This window comes from Heptranchias perlo, unplaced genomic scaffold (assembly GCF_035084215.1).
Source record: "Heptranchias perlo isolate sHepPer1 unplaced genomic scaffold, sHepPer1.hap1 HAP1_SCAFFOLD_939, whole genome shotgun sequence".
Classification (NCBI taxonomy): Eukaryota; Metazoa; Chordata; class Chondrichthyes; order Hexanchiformes; family Hexanchidae; genus Heptranchias; species Heptranchias perlo.
This window is the reverse complement of record NW_027139980.1, coordinates 20,990-40,261: the sequence shown is the minus strand read 5'-3', so window position 1 is coordinate 40,261 and position 19,272 is coordinate 20,990. Positions and strand designations below refer to the sequence as shown.

At 53.2% G+C, this 19,272-nt stretch overlaps 1 pseudogene; it reads left to right on the top strand.

The window, feature by feature from the left end:
- LOC137319935 (RNA-binding protein 39-like) overlaps positions 1–17,577 on the top strand; it is a 47,477-nt pseudogene extending 29,900 nt beyond the window's left edge.
- The last annotated feature ends 1,695 nt before the right edge of the window (positions 17,578–19,272 follow it).

Here is a 19,272-nt window from a genome sequence, read left to right as displayed (position 1 = left end):
GTTTGATGGGACAGTGTAGAGGGAGCTTTACTCTGTATCTAACCCTGTACCTGCCCTGGGAGTGATTGATGGGACAGTGTAGAGGGAGCTTTACTCTGTATCTGACCCTGTACCTGCCCTGGGAGTGTTTGATGGGACAGTGTAGAGGGAGCTTTACTCTGTATCTAACCCTGTACCTGACCCTGGGAGTGATTGATGGGACAGTGTAGAGGGAGCTTTACTCTGTATCTGACCCTGTACCTGCCCTGGGAGTGTTTGATGGGACAGTGTAGAGGGAGCTTTACTCTGTATCTCACCCTGTACCTGCCCTGGGAGTGTTTGATGGGACAGTGTAGAGGGAGCTTTACTCTGTATCTAACCCTGTACCTGCCCTGGGAGTGTTTGATGGGACAGTGTTGAGGGAGCTTTACTCTGTATCTTACCCTGTACCTGACCCTGGGAGTGTTTGATGGGACAGTGTAGAGGGAGCTTCACTCTGTATCTGTCGAGCGTCAGTTTGTGGGCTCGGTCTGGGATTCTGGACACTCTGTAATCTTCACCCTCTCTCAATCCCTTGGCAGGTTCGTGATGTGAAGATTATTTCAGATCGCAGCTCCCGCAGGTCAAAGGGCATCGCGTACGTGGAGTTCTACGAGATTGAGTCCGTTGCCTTGGCCATTGGTCTCTCGGGCCAGAAGCTGCTGGGAGTCCCCATCATCGTCCAGGCCTCTCAGGTGGGTCTGTTCACTGTCTGCCCAATATCCTGCCCGCCACATCTCCCCACCGCTCAGTGCTGAGGGAGAGCTGCACTGTCGGAGGGTCGGTACTGAGGGAGCGCCGCACTGTCGGAGGGTCAGTATTGAGGGAGAGCCGCACTGTCGGAGGGTCGGTACTGAGGGAGCGCCGCACTGTCGGAGGGTCAGTACTGAGGGAGCGCCGCACTGTCAGAGGGTCAGTATTGAGGGAGAGCCGCACTGTCGGAGGGTCGGTACTGAGGGAGCGCCGCACTGTCGGAGGGTCGGTACTGAGGGAGCGCCGCACTGTCGGAGGGTCAGTACTGAGGGAGCGCCGCACTGTCGGAGGGTCAGTACTGAGGGAGCGCCGCACTGTCGGAGGGTCAGTACTGAGGGAGCGCCGCACTGTCGGAGGGTCGGTACTGAGGGAGCGCCGCACTGTCGGAGGGTCGGTACTGAGGGAGCGCCGCACTGTCGGAGGGTCGGTACTGAGGGAGCGCCGCACTGTCAGAGGGTCAGTACTGAGGGAGCGCCGCACTGTCGGAGGGTCGGTACTGAGGGAGCGCCGCACTGTCGGAGGGTCAGTACCGAGGGAGCGCCGCATTGTCGGAGGGTCGGTACTGAGGGAGCGCCGCACTGTCGGAGGGTCAGTACTGAGGGAGCGCCGCGCTGTCGGAGGGTCGGTACTGAGGGAGCCCCGCACTGTCGGAGGTACCGTATTTCTGGATGAGTCGCTAAACCGAGGGCCCCGTCTGCCCCTCTCGGGTGGGTGTAAAGGATCCCACGGCCACTGTTGGATGAAGAGAAGTGGGGAGTTCTCCCCGTGTGCTGGCACCGAGGTTCAGCTCTCACCCAACATCACTTAAGAAAAAACAGACGATGTGGATCATTTCTCACATCGCTGTTTGTGGGATCTTGCTGTGCACTAATTGGCCGCTGCGTTTCCCACAATACAACAGTGACTGCACTTCTGAGAAAGTGTTTCATTGGCTGGGGAGCGTTTTGACACTTGCTGAGGTTTTTTTACGGGCGCACTCGAAATGTAACCGTTCCCTTTCCATTCTTGTTTATTATTTTTCCTGTTTCAGGGAATGTCTTGTACTCTTGGTCTGGTGTTCTGGTCCAGCTGTCTGGCTTAAAAAGATCTGAGTATCAGGAAGACCAGCCTGTTGGGGAACTGAGAGGCCCCAAGGTGCAGGCCCGAGGTGGGCGGTGGAAGTTTGGAAAGTTTAGGTGAGGGGGCCGCAAACCACCCATTCTCTCCACCCCCCACCCTAATATCCCCGGGGTTCAGTCTTGCCCTCTATATCTCTAATCCTCTTCCTCTGTCCTTACTTCCTCTCCCTACCCCTTCCCATCCGTCCCCAACACCAAACACCAAACCCCAACCCATCCCATCACATCCCATCCCATCCCAACCCATCCCATCACATCCCATCCCATCACATCCCATCACATCACATCCCATCACATCCCATCACATCCCATCCCATCACATCCCATCCCATCACATCCCATCCCATCACATCCCATCACATCCCATCACATCCCATCACATCACATTCCATCACATCCCATCCCATCACATCCCATCCCATCACATCCCATCCCATCACATCCCATCACATCCCATCCCATCACATCACATCACAATCCATCCCATCACATCACATCCCATCACATCACATCCCATCACAATCCATCCCATCACATCACATCCCATCACATCCCATCACATCCCATCCCATCACAATCCATCACATCACATCCCATCACAATCCATCCCATCACATCCCATCCCATCCCATCCCATCACATACCATCCCATCCCATCACATCCCATCCCATCACATCACATCCCATCCCATCACAATCCATCACATCACATCCCATCCCATCCCATCCCATCACATACCATCACATCCCATCACATCCCATCACATCCCATCCCATCACAATCCATCCCATCCCATCCCATCACATCCCATCACAATCCATCCCATCACAATCCATCCCATCCCATCCCATCACATCCCATCACAATCCATCCCATCACATCCTATCCCATCACTATCCATCCCATCACATCACATCCCATCACAATCCATCCCATCACATCACATCCCATCACAATCCATCCCATCCCATCACATCCCATCACAATCCATCCCATCACATCCCATCCCATCACATCCCATCACAATCCATCCCATCACATCCTATCCCATCACAATCCATCCCATCACATCACATCCCATCACAATCCATCCCATCACATCACATCCCATCACATCCCATCCCATCACATCCCATCACATCCCATCACATCCCATCACATCCCATCACATCCCATCACAATCCATCCCATCACATCCCATCACAATCCATCCCATCACAATCCATCCCATCACATCCCATCACAATCCATCCCATCACATCACATCCCATCACAATCCATCCCATCACATCACATCCCATCACATCACATCCCATCACAATCCATCCCATCACATCACATCCCATCACATCACATCCCATCACATCACATCCCATCACAATCCATCCCATCCCATCACATCCCATCACATCCCATCCCATCACATCCCATCACATCCCATCACATCCCATCACTATCCATCCCATCACATCACATCCCATCACAATCCATCCCATCCCATCACATCCCATCACAATCCATCCCATCACATCCCATCACAATCCATCCCATCACATCACATCCCATCACAATCCATCCCATCACATCACATCCCATCACAATCCATCCCATCACATCACATCCCATCCCATCACATCCCATCACATCCCATCACAATCCATCCCATCCCATCACATCCCATCACATCCCATCACAATCCATCCCATCACATCACATCCCATCACATCCTATCACAATCCATCCCATCCCATCCCATCACATCCCATCACAATCCCATCCCATCCCATCCCATCACATCACATCCCATCACATCCCATCACAATCCCATCCCATCCCATCCCATCACATCACATCCCATCACATCCCATCACAATCCATCCCATCACATCACATCCCATCACAATCCATCCCATCCCATCCCATCCCATCCCATCACATCACATCCCATCACATCCCATCACAATCCCATCCCATCCCATCCCATCACATCACATCCCATCACATCCCATCACAATCCATCCCATCACATCACATCCCATCACATCCCATCACAATCCCATCCCATCCCATCCCATCACATCACATCCCATCACATCCCATCACAATCCCATCCCATCCCATCCCATCACATCACATCCCATCACATCCCATCACAATCCATCCCATCACATCACATCCCATCACAATCCATCCCATCCCATCCCATCCCATCCCATCCCATCACATCACATCCCATCACATCCCATCACAATCCCATCCCATCCCATCCCATCACATCACATCCCATCACATCCCATCACAATCCATCCCATCACATCACATCCCATCACATCACATCCCATCACAATCCATCCCATCACATCCCATCCCATCCCATCACATCACATCCCATCACATCCCATCCCATCACAATCCATCCCATCACATCCCATCCCATCACAATCCATCCCATCACATCCCATCCCATCACATCACATCCCATCACATCCCATCCCATCACATCCCATCCCATCACATCCCATCCCATCACATCACATCCCATCACAATCCATCCCATCACATCCATCCCATCACATCCCATCCCATCACATCCCATCACATCCCATCCCATCACATCCCATCCCATCACATCCCATCACATCCCATCACATCCCATCACATCACATCCCATCCCATCACATCCCATCCCATCCCATCACATCACATCCCATCCCATCACATCCCATCCCATCACATCCCATCACATCACATCACATCACATCACATCCCATCACATCCCATCACATCCCATCACATCCCATCCCATCCCATCACATCCCATCACATCCCATCACATCCCATCACATCCCATCACAATCCATCCCATCACATCACATCCCATCACAATCCATCCCATCCCATCACATCCCATCCCATCACATCCCATCACATCCCATCCCATCACATCCCATCCCATCACATCCCATCACATCCCATCACATCCCATCACATCCCATCCCATCACATCACATCACATCACATCCCATCACATCCCATCACATCCCATCACATCCCATCCCATCCCATCACATCCCATCACATCCCATCACATCCCATCACATCCCATCACAATCCATCCCATCCCATCCCATCCCATCACATCCCATCACATCACATCCCATCACAATCCATCCCATCACATCACATCCCATCACATCACATCCCATCACATCACATCACATCCCATCACATCACATCCCATCACATCCCATCACATCACATCCCATCACATCACATCCCATCACATCACATCCCATCACATCACATCCCATCACATCACATCACATCCCATCACATCACATCCCATCACATCCCATCACATCACATCCCATCACATCACATCACATCCCATCACATCACATCCCATCACATCCCATCACATCCCATCCCATCACATCACATCACATCCCATCACATCACATCCCATCACATCCCATCACATCACATCCCATCACATCACATCACATCCCATCACATCACATCCCATCACATCCCATCACATCACATCCCATCACATCACATCCCATCACATCACATCCCATCACATCACATCACATCCCATCACATCACATCCCATCACATCCCATCACATCACATCCCATCACATCACATCACATCCCATCACATCACATCCCATCACATCCCATCACATCCCATCCCATCACATCACATCACATCCCATCACATCACATCCCATCACATCCCATCACATCACATCCCATCACATCACATCACATCCCATCACATCCCATCCCATCACATCCCATCACATCACATCCCATCCCATCCCATCACATCACATCACATCCCATCACAATCCATCCCATCACAATCCATCCCATCACAATCCATCCCATCACATCCCATCCCATCACATCCCATCCCATCACATCCCATCACATCCCATCCCATCACATCCCATCCCATCACATCCCATCACATCCCATCACATCCCATCACATCACATCCCATCCCATCACATCCCATCACATCACATCCCATCACAATCCATCCCATCACATCACATCACATCACATCACATCCCATCACATCCCATCACATCCCATCACATCCCATCCATCCCATCACATCCCATCACATCCCATCACATCCCATCACAATCCATCCCATCACATCACATCCCATCACAATCCATCCCATCACATCCCATCCCATCACATCCCATCCCATCACATCACATCCCATCCCATCACATCCCATCACATCCCATCACATCCCATCACAATCCATCCCATCACATCACATCCCATCACAATCCATCCCATCACATCCCATCCCATCACATCCCATCCCATCACATCACATCCCATCACATCCCATCCCATCACATCACATCCCATCACAATCCATCCCATCACAATCCATCCCATCACATCACATCCCATCACAATCCATCCCATCACATCCCATCCCATCACATCCCATCCCATCACATCCCATCACATCACATCCCATCACATCCCATCCCATCACATCACATCCCATCCCATCCCATCACATCCCATCACATCCCATCCCATCACATCACATCCCATCACAATCCATCCCATCACAATCCATCCATCACATCACATCCCATCACAATCCATCCCATCACATCCCATCCCATCACATCCATCCCATCACATCCCATCACATCCCATCCCATCACATCCCATCACATCCATCCCATCACATCCCATCCCATCACAATCCATCCCATCACATCACATCCCATCACATCCCATCCATCACATCCCATCCCATCACATCACATCCCATCACATCCCATCCCATCACATCACATCACATCCCATCACATCACATCCCATCCCATCACATCACATCCCATCACATCCCATCACATCCCATCACATCACATCCCATCCCATCACATCCCATCACATCCCATCCCATCACATCACATCACATCCCATCACATCCCATCCCATCACATCACATCCCATCACATCACATCCATCACATCCCATCACATCCCATCACATCCCATCCCATCACATCACATCCCATCACATCCATCCCATCACATCCCATCACATCACATCACATCCCATCACATCCCATCACATCACATCCCATCCCATCACATCCCATCCCATCACATCCCATCACATCCCATCACATCCCATTCCATCCCATCACATCACATCCCATCCCATCACATCCCATCCCATCACATCCCATCACATCCCATCACATCCCATCACATCACATCCCAATCCATCCCATCACATCACATCACATCCCATCACATCCCAATCCATCCCATCACATCCCATCACATCCCATCCCATCCCATCACATCCCATCACATCCCAATCCATCCCATCACATCCCATCACATCCCATCCCATCCCATCCCATCCCATCACATCACATCACATCCCATCCCATCACAATCCATCACATCCCATCCCATCCCATCACATCACATCACATCCCATCACATCCCATCCCATCCCATCACATCACATCCCATCCATCCCATCACATCCCATCACATCACATCCCATCACATCCCATCCCATCACATCCCATCACATCCCATCCCATCACATCACATCCCATCACATCACATCCCATCACATCCCATCCCATCCCATCACATCACATCCCATCCCATCCCATCACATCCCATCACATCACATCCCATCACATCCCATCCCATCACATCCCATCACATCCCATCCCATCACATCACATCCCATCACATCACATCCCATCACATCCCATCCCATCACATCCCATCCCATCCCATCCCATCACATCACATCACATCCCATCACATCCCATCACATCCCATCACATCCCATCACATCCCATCCCATCACATCCCATCCCATCACATCACATCCCATCCCATCCCATCACATCACATCCCATCACATCCCATCCATCACATCCCATCACAATCCATCCCATCACATCCCATCCCATCACAATCCATCCCATCACATCACATCCCATCCCATCACATCCCATCACATCCCATCACATCCCATCACATCACATCCCAATCCATCCCATCACATCACATCCCATCACATCCCATCACAATCCATCCCATCACATCCCATCCCATCACATCACATCCCATCCCATCACATCCCATCACATCCCATCACATCCCATCACATCACATCCCAATCCATCCCATCACATCACATCCCATCCCATCACATCCCATCACAATCCATCCCATCACATCCCATCCCATCACAATCCATCCCATCACATCACATCCCATCCCATCCCATCCCATCACATCCCATCCCATCACAATCCATCACATCACAATCCATCCCATCCCATCACAATCCATCCCATCACATCCCATCACATCCCATCACATCCCATCCCATCCCATCACAATCACATCCCAACACATCACATCCATCCCATCCCCATCACATCCCATCCCATCACATCCCATCACATCCCATCACATCACATCCCAACACATCACATCCCATCCCATCCCATCACATCACATCCCAACACATCACATCCCATCACATCACATCCCATCACAATCCATCCCATCACATCCCATCACATCCCATCACATCCCATCCCATCCCATCACATCACATCCCAACACATCACATCCCATCCCATCCCATCACATCACATCCCATCCCATCCCATCACATCCCATCACATCCCATCACATCCCATCACATCCCATCCCATCCCATCACATCACATCCCAACACATCACATCCCATCCCATCACATCACATCCCATCCCATCCCATCACAATCCATCCCATCACATCCCATCACATCACAATCCATCCCATCACATCACATCCATCACATCCCAACACATCCCATCCCATCACATCACATCCCATCCCATCCCATCCCATCACAATCCATCCCATCACATCCCATCCCATCACATCACAATCCATCCCATCACATCACATCCCAACACATCCCATCCCATCCCATCCCATCACAATCCATCCCATCACATCCATCACATCACAATCCATCCCATCACATCACATCCCATCACATCCCATCCCATCACATCCCATCCCATCACATCCCATCCCATCCCATCACATCCCATCACATCCCATCACATCCCAACACATCACATCCCATCCCATCACATCCCATCCCATCCCATCACATCACATCCCATCACATCACATCACATCCCAACACATCCCATCCCAACACATCCCATCCCATCACATCCCATCACATCACATCACATCCCATCACATCACATCCCATCACATCCCATCCCAACACATCCCATCCCAACACATCCCATCCCATCACATCACATCCCATCCCATCACATCCCATCCCATCACATCACATCACATCACATCCCATCACATCCCATCACATCACATCCCAACACATCCCATCCCATCACATCACATCCCATCCCATCACATCCCATCCCATCACATCACATCACATCACATCCCATCACATCCCATCCCATCACATCACATCCCATCACATCACATCCCATCCCATCCCATCCCATCACATCACATCCCATCCCATCACATCCCATCACATCCCATCCCATCACATCCCATCCCATCACATCCCATCCCATCACATCACATCCCATCCCATCACATCCCATCCCATCCCATCACATCCCATCCCATCCCATCACATCCCATCCCATCACATCCCATCACATCCCATCCCATCACATCACATCCCATCACATCACATCCCATCACATCACATCCCATCCCATCCCATCACATCCCATCCCATCACATCCCATCACATCACATCCCATCACATCACATCCCATCCCATCACATCCCATCACATCCCATCCCATCACATCACATCCCATCACATCACATCCCATCACATCACATCCCATCCCATCCCATCACATCCCATCCCATCACATCCCATCACATCCCATCCCATCACATCACATCCCATCACATCACATCCCATCACATCCCATCCCATCCCATCACAATCCATCACATCCCATCACATCCCATCACATCCCATCCCATCCCATCACATCCCATCCCATCACATCCCATCACATCCCATCCCATCCCATCACAATCCATCACATCCCATCACATCCCATCACATCCCATCCCATCCCATCACATCACATCCCATCACATCCCATCACATCCCATCCCATCCCATCACACAATCCATCCCATCACATCACATCCCATCCCATCACATCACATCCCATCCCATCACATCACATCCCATCACATCCCATCACATCACATCCCATCACATCACATCCCATCCCATCACATCCCAACCCATCACAATCCATCCCATCACATCACATCCCATCCCATCACATCACATCCCATCCCATCACATCACATCCCATCACATCCCATCACATCACATCCCATCACATCACATCCCATCCCATCACATCCCAACCCATCACAATCCATCCCATCACATCACATCCCATCACATCCCATCACATCCCATCCCATCCCATCACATCACATCCCATCACATCCCATCACATCCCATCCCATCCCATCACAATCCATCCCATCACATCACATCCCATCCCATCACATCACATCCCATCCCATCACATCACATCCCATCACATCCATCACATCACATCCCATCACATCACATCCCATCCCATCACATCCCAACCCATCACAATCCATCCCATCACATCACATCCCATCCCATCACATCCCATCCCATCCCATCACAATCCATCCCATCACATCACATCCCATCCCATCACATCACATCCCATCCCATCACATCACATCCCATCACATCCCATCACATCACATCCCATCACATCACATCCCATCCCATCACATCCCAACCCATCACAATCCATCCCATCACATCACATCACATCCCATCACATCACATCCCATCCCAATCCATCCCATCACATCCCAACCCAACTCCAACCCTATCCCACAGGCCGAGAAGAACAGGCCATCGACTGTGGCCAGTACCCAGCAAAAGGGCCAGTCCGGGCCCATGAGACTCTACGTGGGATCGTTACATTCCAACATCACCGACGAGATGCTCAGGGAATCTTCCAACCATTCGGAAAGGTCAGTGTCTCACTGCGTTAGTCAGCACTCACCCTCTCTCCGTCTCTCACTCTCACTCTCTCCGTCTCTCACTCTCACTCTCTCCGTCTCTCTCTCACTCTCTCCGTCTCTCACTCTCACTCTCTCCGTCTCTCTCTCACTCTCTCTCCATCTCTCCCTCACCCTCTCTCCATCTCTCCCTCACCCTCTCTCCGTCTCTCCCTCACCCTCTCTCCGTCTCTCCCTCACCCTCTCTCCGTCTCTCACTCTCACTCTCTCCGTCTCTCTCTCACTCTCTCTCCATCTCTCCCTCACCCTCTCTCCATCTCTCCCTCATCTTCTCTCCGTCTCTCACTCTCACTCTCTCCGTCTCTCACTCTCACTCTCTCCGTCTCTCACTCTCACTCTCTCCGTCTCTCTCTCACTCTCTCTCCATCTCTCCCTCACCCTCTCTCCATCTCTCCCTCACCGTCTCTCCATCTCTCCCTCACCGTCTCTCCATCTCTCACTCTCACTCTCTCCGTCTCTCTCTCACTCTCTCCGTCTCTCTCTCACTCTATCTCCATCTCTCCCTTACCCTCTCTCCATCTCTCCCTCATCCTCTCTCCGTCTCTCACTCAACCTCTATCTGTCTCTCACTCATCCTCTCTCCGTCTCTCACTCTCACTCTCTCCGTCTCTCCCTCACCCTCTCTCCGTCTCTCACTCTCACTCCATCCATCTCTCACTCACCCTCTCTCCGTCTCTCACTCTCACTCCATCCATCTCTCACTCATCCTCTCTCCGTCTCTCACTCTCACTCCATCCATCTCTCACTCACCCTCTCTCCGTCTCTCACTCTCACTCCATCCATCTCTCACTCATCCTCTCTCTGTCTCTCACTCTCACTCCATCCGTCTCTCCCTCATCCTCTCTCCGTCTCACTCTCACTCTATTCGTCTCTTCCTCATCCTCACTCCATCTCTCCCTCATCCTCTCTCGGTCTCTCACTCTCACTCAATCGGTCTCTCCCTCATCCTCTCTCCGACTCTCCCTCATCCTCTCTCCGACTCTCCCTCATCCTCTCTCCGACTCTCCCTCACCCTCTCTCCGACTCTCCCTCACCCTCTCTACGTCTCAGGCTCACCCTCTCTCCGTCTCTCACTCTCACTCCATCCGTCTCTCCCTCACCCTCCCTCCGTCTCTCCCTCGCCCTCTCACCCTCTCACCGTCTCTCCCTCTCACTCTATCTGTCTCTCCCTCTCACTCTATCCGTCTATCCCTCATCCTCTCTCTGACTCTCCCTCACCCTCTCTCCGTCTCTCCCTCACCCTCCCTCCGTCTCTCCCTCACCCTCTCTCCGTCTCTCACTCTCACTCCATCCGTCTCTCCCTCACCCTCTCTCCGTCTCTCCCTCACCCTCCCTCCCGTCTCCCTCACCCTCTCTCCGTCTCTCACTCTCACTCCATCCGTCTCTCCCTCACCCTCTCTCCGTCTCTCACTCACCCTCTCTCCATCTCTCCCTCACCCTCTCTCCGTCTCTCACTCTCACTCCATCCGTCTCTCCCTCACCCTCTCTCCGTCTCTCCCTCACCCTCCCTCCGTCTCTCCCTCACCCTCTCTCCGTCTCTCACTCTCACTCCATCCGTCTCTCCCTCACCCTCTCTCCGTCTCTCCCTCTCACTCCATCTGTCTCTCCCTCACCCTCTCTCCGTCTCTCCCTCACCCTCTCTCCGTCTCTCCCTCACCCTCTCTCCGTCTCTCACTCTCACTCCATCCGTCTCTCCCTCACCCTCTCTCCGTCTCTCACTCTCACTCCATCTGTCTCTCCCTCACCCTCTCTCCGTCTCTCCCTCACCCTCTCTCCGTCTCTCCCTCACCCTCTCTCCGTCTCTCCCTCACCCTCTCTCCGTCTCTCCCTCACCCTCTCTCCGTCTCTCCCTCACCCTCTCTCCGTCTCTCCCTCTCACTCTATCTGTCTCTCCCTCTCACTCTATCCGTCTATCCCTCATCCTCTCTCCGTCTCTCCCTCACCCTCTCACCGTCTCTCCCTCACCCTCTCTCCGTCTCTCCCTCACCCTCTCTCCGTCTCTCCCTCACCCTCTCTCCATCTGTCTCTCCCTCACCCTCTCTCCATCTCTCATTCACCCTCTCTCCATCTCACACTCACCCTCTCTCCGTCTCACACTCACCCTCTCTCAAGTCTCACACTCACCCTCTCTCCGTCTCACACTCACCCTCTCTCCGTCTCACACTCACCCTCTCTCCGTCTCACACTCACCCTCTTTCTGTCTCTCACTCATGCTCTCTCCGTCTCTCCCTTATCCTCTCTCCATCTCTCACTCACCCTCTCTCCGTCTCTCATTCTCACTCTCTCCATTTCTCCCTCACCCTCTTTCTGTCTCTCACTCACCCCCTCTCCGTCTCTCCCTCATCCTCTCTCCGTTTCTCCCTCACCCTCCCTCCATTTGTCTCACTCACTCTCACCATCTGTCTCACTCTCTCTCTCTCTCTCTCAGTCTCTCAGTCTCTCTCATTCTGTCTCTCTCTCTCGAACTGTCTCTCTCCTTTGGTCTCTCTCGCTGTCTCTCAATCTCTCTTTCTCTGTCCCTCCCTGTCTCTTTCTCTCCATCTCACACTGACTCTCTTTGTCTCTCTCCGTTTCTCTCTCTGCCTCTCTCTCTCTCTGTCTCTGTCTCTGTCTCTGTCTCTGTCTCTGTCTCTGTCTCTGTCTCTGTCTCTGTCTCTGTCTCTGTCTCTCCCTTTCTCTCCATCTCGCACTGACTCTCTCTGTCTCTCTCTGTTTCTCTCTCTCTCTGTCTCTGTCTGTCTCCCTCCCTCTCTCCCTCCCTCTCTCTCTCTCTCTGTCTCTGCCTCTCTCGCTCTCTGTCCCTCCCTGTCCCTTTCTCTCCGTCTCGCACTGACTCTCTCTGACTCTCTCTCACTCTCCCTCTCCCTCTCCCTCTCCTCTCCCTCTCCCTCTCCCTCTCCCTCTCCCTCTCCCTCTCCCTCTCCCTCTCCCCCTCCCTCTCCCTCTCCCTCTCCCTCTCCCTCTCCCTCTCTCCCTCTCCCTCTCCCTCTCCCTCTCCCTCTCCCCCTCTCCCTCTCCCTCTCCCTCTCCCTCTCTCCCTCTCCCTCTCCCTCTCTCTCTCTCTCTCTCTCTCTCTGTCCACTCTAACTGTTTGTCCTCTCTCTCTCTCTCCCTCAGATCGACAGTTTGCACCTGATCAAGGATCCAGACACGGGGATTTCTAAAGGTTACGGGTTTGTCACGGTGAGTCTGACTGGCAATTCTGGGCTCCTCCTACTGGGAACTCTAGGCTCCTCCTACTGGGAACTCTGGGCTCCTCCAACTGGGAACTCTGGGCTCCTCCTACTGGGAACTCTGGGCTCCTCCTACTGGGAACTCTAGGCTCCTCCTACTGGGAGCTCTTGGCTCCTCCTACTGGGAACTCTGGGCTCCTCCTACTGGGAGCTCCGGGCTCCTCCTACTGGGAACTCTGGGCTCCTCCTACTGGGAGCTCCGGGCTCCTCCTACTGGGAGCTCCGGGCTCCTCCTACTGGGGGCTCTGGGCTTCTCCTACTGGGAGCTCCGGGCTTCTCCTACTGGGAGCTCCGGGCTCCTCCTACTGGGAACTCTGGGCACCTCCTACTGGGAGCTCCGGGCTCCTCCTACTGGGGGCTCTGGGCTTCTCCTACTGGGAACTCTGGGCTCCTCCTACTGGGAGCTCCGGGCTCCTCCTACTGGGGGCTCTGGGCTTCTCCTACTGGGAGCTCTTGGCTCCTCCTACTGGGAACTCTGGGCTCCTCCTACTGGGAGCTCCGGGCTCCTCCTACTGGGAGCTCCGGGCTCCTCCTACTGGGAGCTCCGGGCTCCTCCTACTGGGGGCTCTGGGCTTCTCCTACTGGGAGCTCTGGGCTTCTCCGACTGGGAACTCGCAGCTCCTCCAACTGGGAACTCGCAGCTCCTCCTAGTGGGGGCTCCGGGCTCCTCCTACTGTGAACTCTGGGCTCCTCCTACTGGGATCTCTGGGCTCCTCCTACTGGGAACTCCGGTCTCCTCCTACTGGGAACTCCGGGCTCCTCCTACTGGGAACTCCGGGCTCCTCCTACTGGGAACTCCGGGCTCCTCCTACTGGGAACTCGCAGCTCCTCCTACTGGGAACTCGCAGCTCCTCCTACTGGGAACTCTGGGCTCATCCTACTGGGAACTCCGGGCTCCTCCTACTGGGAACTCCGGGCTCCTCCTACTGGGAACTCCGGGCTCCTCCTACTGGGAACTCTGGGCTCCTCCTACTGGGAACTCTGGGCTCCTCCTACTGGGAACTCTGGGCTCCTCCTACTGGGAACTCTGTGCTCCTCCTACTGGGAACTCTGGGCTCCTTCAACTGGGAGCTCTGGGATCCTCCTACTGGGAACTCTGTGCTCCTCCTATTGGGAACTCTGGGCACCTCCTACTGGGAGCTCTGGGCTCCTCCTACTGGGAGCTCTGGGATCCTCCTACTGGGAACTCTGTGCTCCTCCTATTGGGAACTCTGGGCACCTCCTACTGGGAGCTCTGGGCTCCTCCTATTGGGAACTCTGGGCACCTCCTACTGGGAACTCTGTGCTCCTCCTATTGGGAACTCTGGGCTCCTCCTACTGGGAACTCGCAGCTCCTCCGACTGGGAACTCGCAGCTCCTCCTACTGGGGGATCTGGGCTCCTCCTACTGGGAACTCCGGGCTCCTCCTACTGGGATCTCAAGGCTCCTCCTACTGGGAACTCTGGGCTCCTCCTACTGGGAGCTCTGGGCTCCTCCTACTGGGAACTCTGGGCTCCTCCTACTGGGAACTCTGGGCTCCTCCTACTGGGAACTCGCAGCTCCTCCTACTGGGAACTCGCAGCTCCTCCTACTGGGAGCTCTGGGCTCATCCTACTGGGAACTCCGGGCTCCTCCTACTGGGAACTCTGGGCTCCTCCTACTGGGAACTCCGGGCTCCTCCTACTGGGAACTCCGGGCTCCTCCTACTGGTAACTCCGGGCTCCTCCTACTGGTAACTCCGGGCTCCTCCTACTGGGAACTCTGGGCTCCTCCAGCTGCAAACTTGTACCAAGTCCCATTCTCCCAAAGTGTGAGCTGTCCCGGAGTGAGGGCCTGGATTATGGATCGAGGACCCGGAGTGAGGGCCTGGATTATGGATCGAGGACCCGGAGTGAGGGCCTGGATTATGGGCGGTCACCACTGAGGTAAATTTGTTCAGAATTAGTTCACTGAGTGTGGAGTCGGGAGGAGCAGGATTCCCGCACTCCGGAGTCCCACTCCCAGATCACTCACTCCCAGATCACCTCACTCCCAGATCACTCACTCCCAGATCACCTCACTCCCAGATCAGCCCACTCCCAGATCAGCCCACTCCCAGATCACCCCACTCCCAGATCACCTCACTCCCAGATCACCTCACTCCCAGATCATCTCACTCCCAGATCACTCACTCCCAGATCACCTCACTCCCAGATCACCTCACTCCCAGATCACTCACTCCCAGATCACCTCACTCCCAGATCACTCACTCCCAGATCACTCACTCCCAGATCACTCACTCCCAGATCACCTCACTCCCAGATCACTCACTCCCAGATCACTCACATCCAGATCACCTCACTCCCAGATCACTCACTCCCAGATCAGCCCACTCCCAGATCACCCCATTCACAGGAGCTTCCCCTCCCTCAATCCACCAGAGGGAGGCGAGTGTCGGTCAGAGGATCCGGGGGATGCTGGGAACAGTTTTGAAACCCTGACTGGTCACCCAACACCTGGCTAACATCTGCCTCTCTCTCTCTCTCCCCTCAACACCCTCTCTCTCCCTCTCTCTCTCCACCCTCCCTCACCCTCTCTCCCTCTCACTCTCCCCCTTCCCCTCACACCCTCTCCCTCCCCTCTCCCCCTCCCTTTCCTTCTCTCCTTCTCCCCACTCTCCTTCTCCCCCTCTCTCTCTCCCCCTCTCCCTCTCTCCCTCTCCCTCTCCCCCCTCTCCCTCTCTCCCTCTCCCTCTCCCCCGTCTCTCTCTGTCTCCCTCTTCCCCTCACTCCCTCTCCCTCCCCTCTCCCCCTGTCTCCCTCTCCCTTTCCTTCTCCATCTCTCTCCCTCTCCCTCTCCCCCCCTCCTTATCCCCCTCTCTCCCCCTCTCTCTCCCCCCTCTCCTTCTCCCCCTCTCTCTCTCCCTCCCTCTCCCCCGTCTCTCTCTCTCTCTCCCTCTTCCCCTCACTCCCTCTCCATCTCTCTCTCCCTCTCCCTCCCTCTCTCTCTCCCCCTCCCTCTCCCTCTCCCCGATGGCCCAGTTCTCGGAGTCAGACTGTGCTCGCAGAGCCCTGGAGCAGCTGCATGGTTTCGAGCTGGCCGGACGCCCCCTGAAAGTGGGGCCAGTGTCAGACAGGACGGAGCAGCAGGGGGAGATCAGCATCATGGACAACGAGGAGACAGATCGATCGGGAATCAGTCTGGGCACCGCTGGTAGGCTGCAGCTCATGGCAAGGCTGGCAGAAGGTAAGATCGGGGGTGAGGGTCCTGGATCTAATCGAGGGGTTCGGAGGGTTTATATATAGAATAACAGATACCCGGGAGTAAGTTACAGACTGGAATCTCATCGAGGGGTTCGGGGGGGTTTATATATAGAATAACAGATACCCGGGAGTGAGTTACAGACTGGAATGTAATCGAGGGGTTCAGGGCGTTTATATACAGAATAACGGATACCCGGGAGTGAGTTACAGACTGGAATCTAATCGAGGGGTTCGGGGGGTTTATATATAGAATAACAGATACCCGGGAGTGAGTTACAGACTGGAATCTAATCGAGGGGTTCGGGGGGTTTATATATAGAATAACAGATACCCCGGGAGTGAGTTACAGACTGGAATCTAATCGAGGGGTTCGGGGGGTTTATATATAGAATAACAGATACCCGGGAGTGAGTTACAGACTGGAATCTAATCGAGGGGTTCGGGGGGTTTATATATAGAATAACAGATACCCCGGGAGTGAGTTACAGACTGGAATCTAATCGAGGGGTTCGGGGGGTTTATATATAGAATAACAGATACCCGGGAGTGAGTTACAGACTGGAATCTAATCGAGTGGTTCGGGGGGTTTATATATAGAATAACAGATACCCGGGAGTGAGTTACAGACTGGAATCTAATCGAGGGGTTCGGGGGGTTTATATATAGAATAACAGATACCCGGGAGTGAGTTACAGACTGGAATCTAATTGAGGGGTTCGGGGGGTTTATATATAGAATAACAGATACCCGGGAGTGAGTTACAGACTGGAATCTAATCGAGTGGTTCGGGGGGTTTATATATAGAATAACAGATACCCGGGAGTGAGTTACAGACTGGAATCTAATCGAGGGGTTTGGGGGGGTTTATATATAGAATAACAGATACCCGGGAGTGAGTTACAGACTGGAATCTAATCGAGGGGTTCGGGGGGTTGATATATAGAATAACAGATACACGGGAGTGAGTTACAGACTGGAATCTAATCGAGGGGTTTGGGGGGGTTTATATATAGAATAACAGATACCCGGGAGTGAGTTACAGACTGGAATCTAATCGAGGGGTTCGGGGGGTTTATATATAGAATAACAGATACCCGGGAGTGAGTTACAGACTGGAATCTAATCGAGGGGTTCGGGGGGTTTATATATAGAATAACAGATACCCGGGAGTGAGTTACAGACTGGAATCTAATCGAGGGGTTCGGGGGGTTTATATATAGAATAACAGATACCCGGGAGTGAGTTACAGACTGGAATCTAATCGAGGGGTTCGGGGGGTTTATATATAGAATAACAGATACCCGGGAGTGAGTTACAGACTGGAATCTAATCGAGGGGTTCGGGTGGTTTATATATAGAATAACAGATACCCGGGAGTGAGTTACAGGCTGGAATCTAATCGAGGGGTTCGGGGGGTTTATATATAGAATAACAGATACCCGGGAGTGAGTTACAGACTGGAATCTAATCGAGGGGTTCGGGGGGTTTATATATAGAATAACAGATACCCGGGAGTGAGTTACAGACTGGAATCTAATCGAGGGGTTCGGGGGGGTTTATATATAGAATAACAGCTACCCGGGAGTGAGTTACAGACTGGAATCTAATCGAGGGGTTCGGGGGGTTTATATATAGAATAACAGATACCCGGGAGTGAGTTACAGACTGGAATCTAATCGAGGGGTTCGGGGGGTTTATATATAGAATAACAGATACCCGGGAGTGAGTTACAGACTG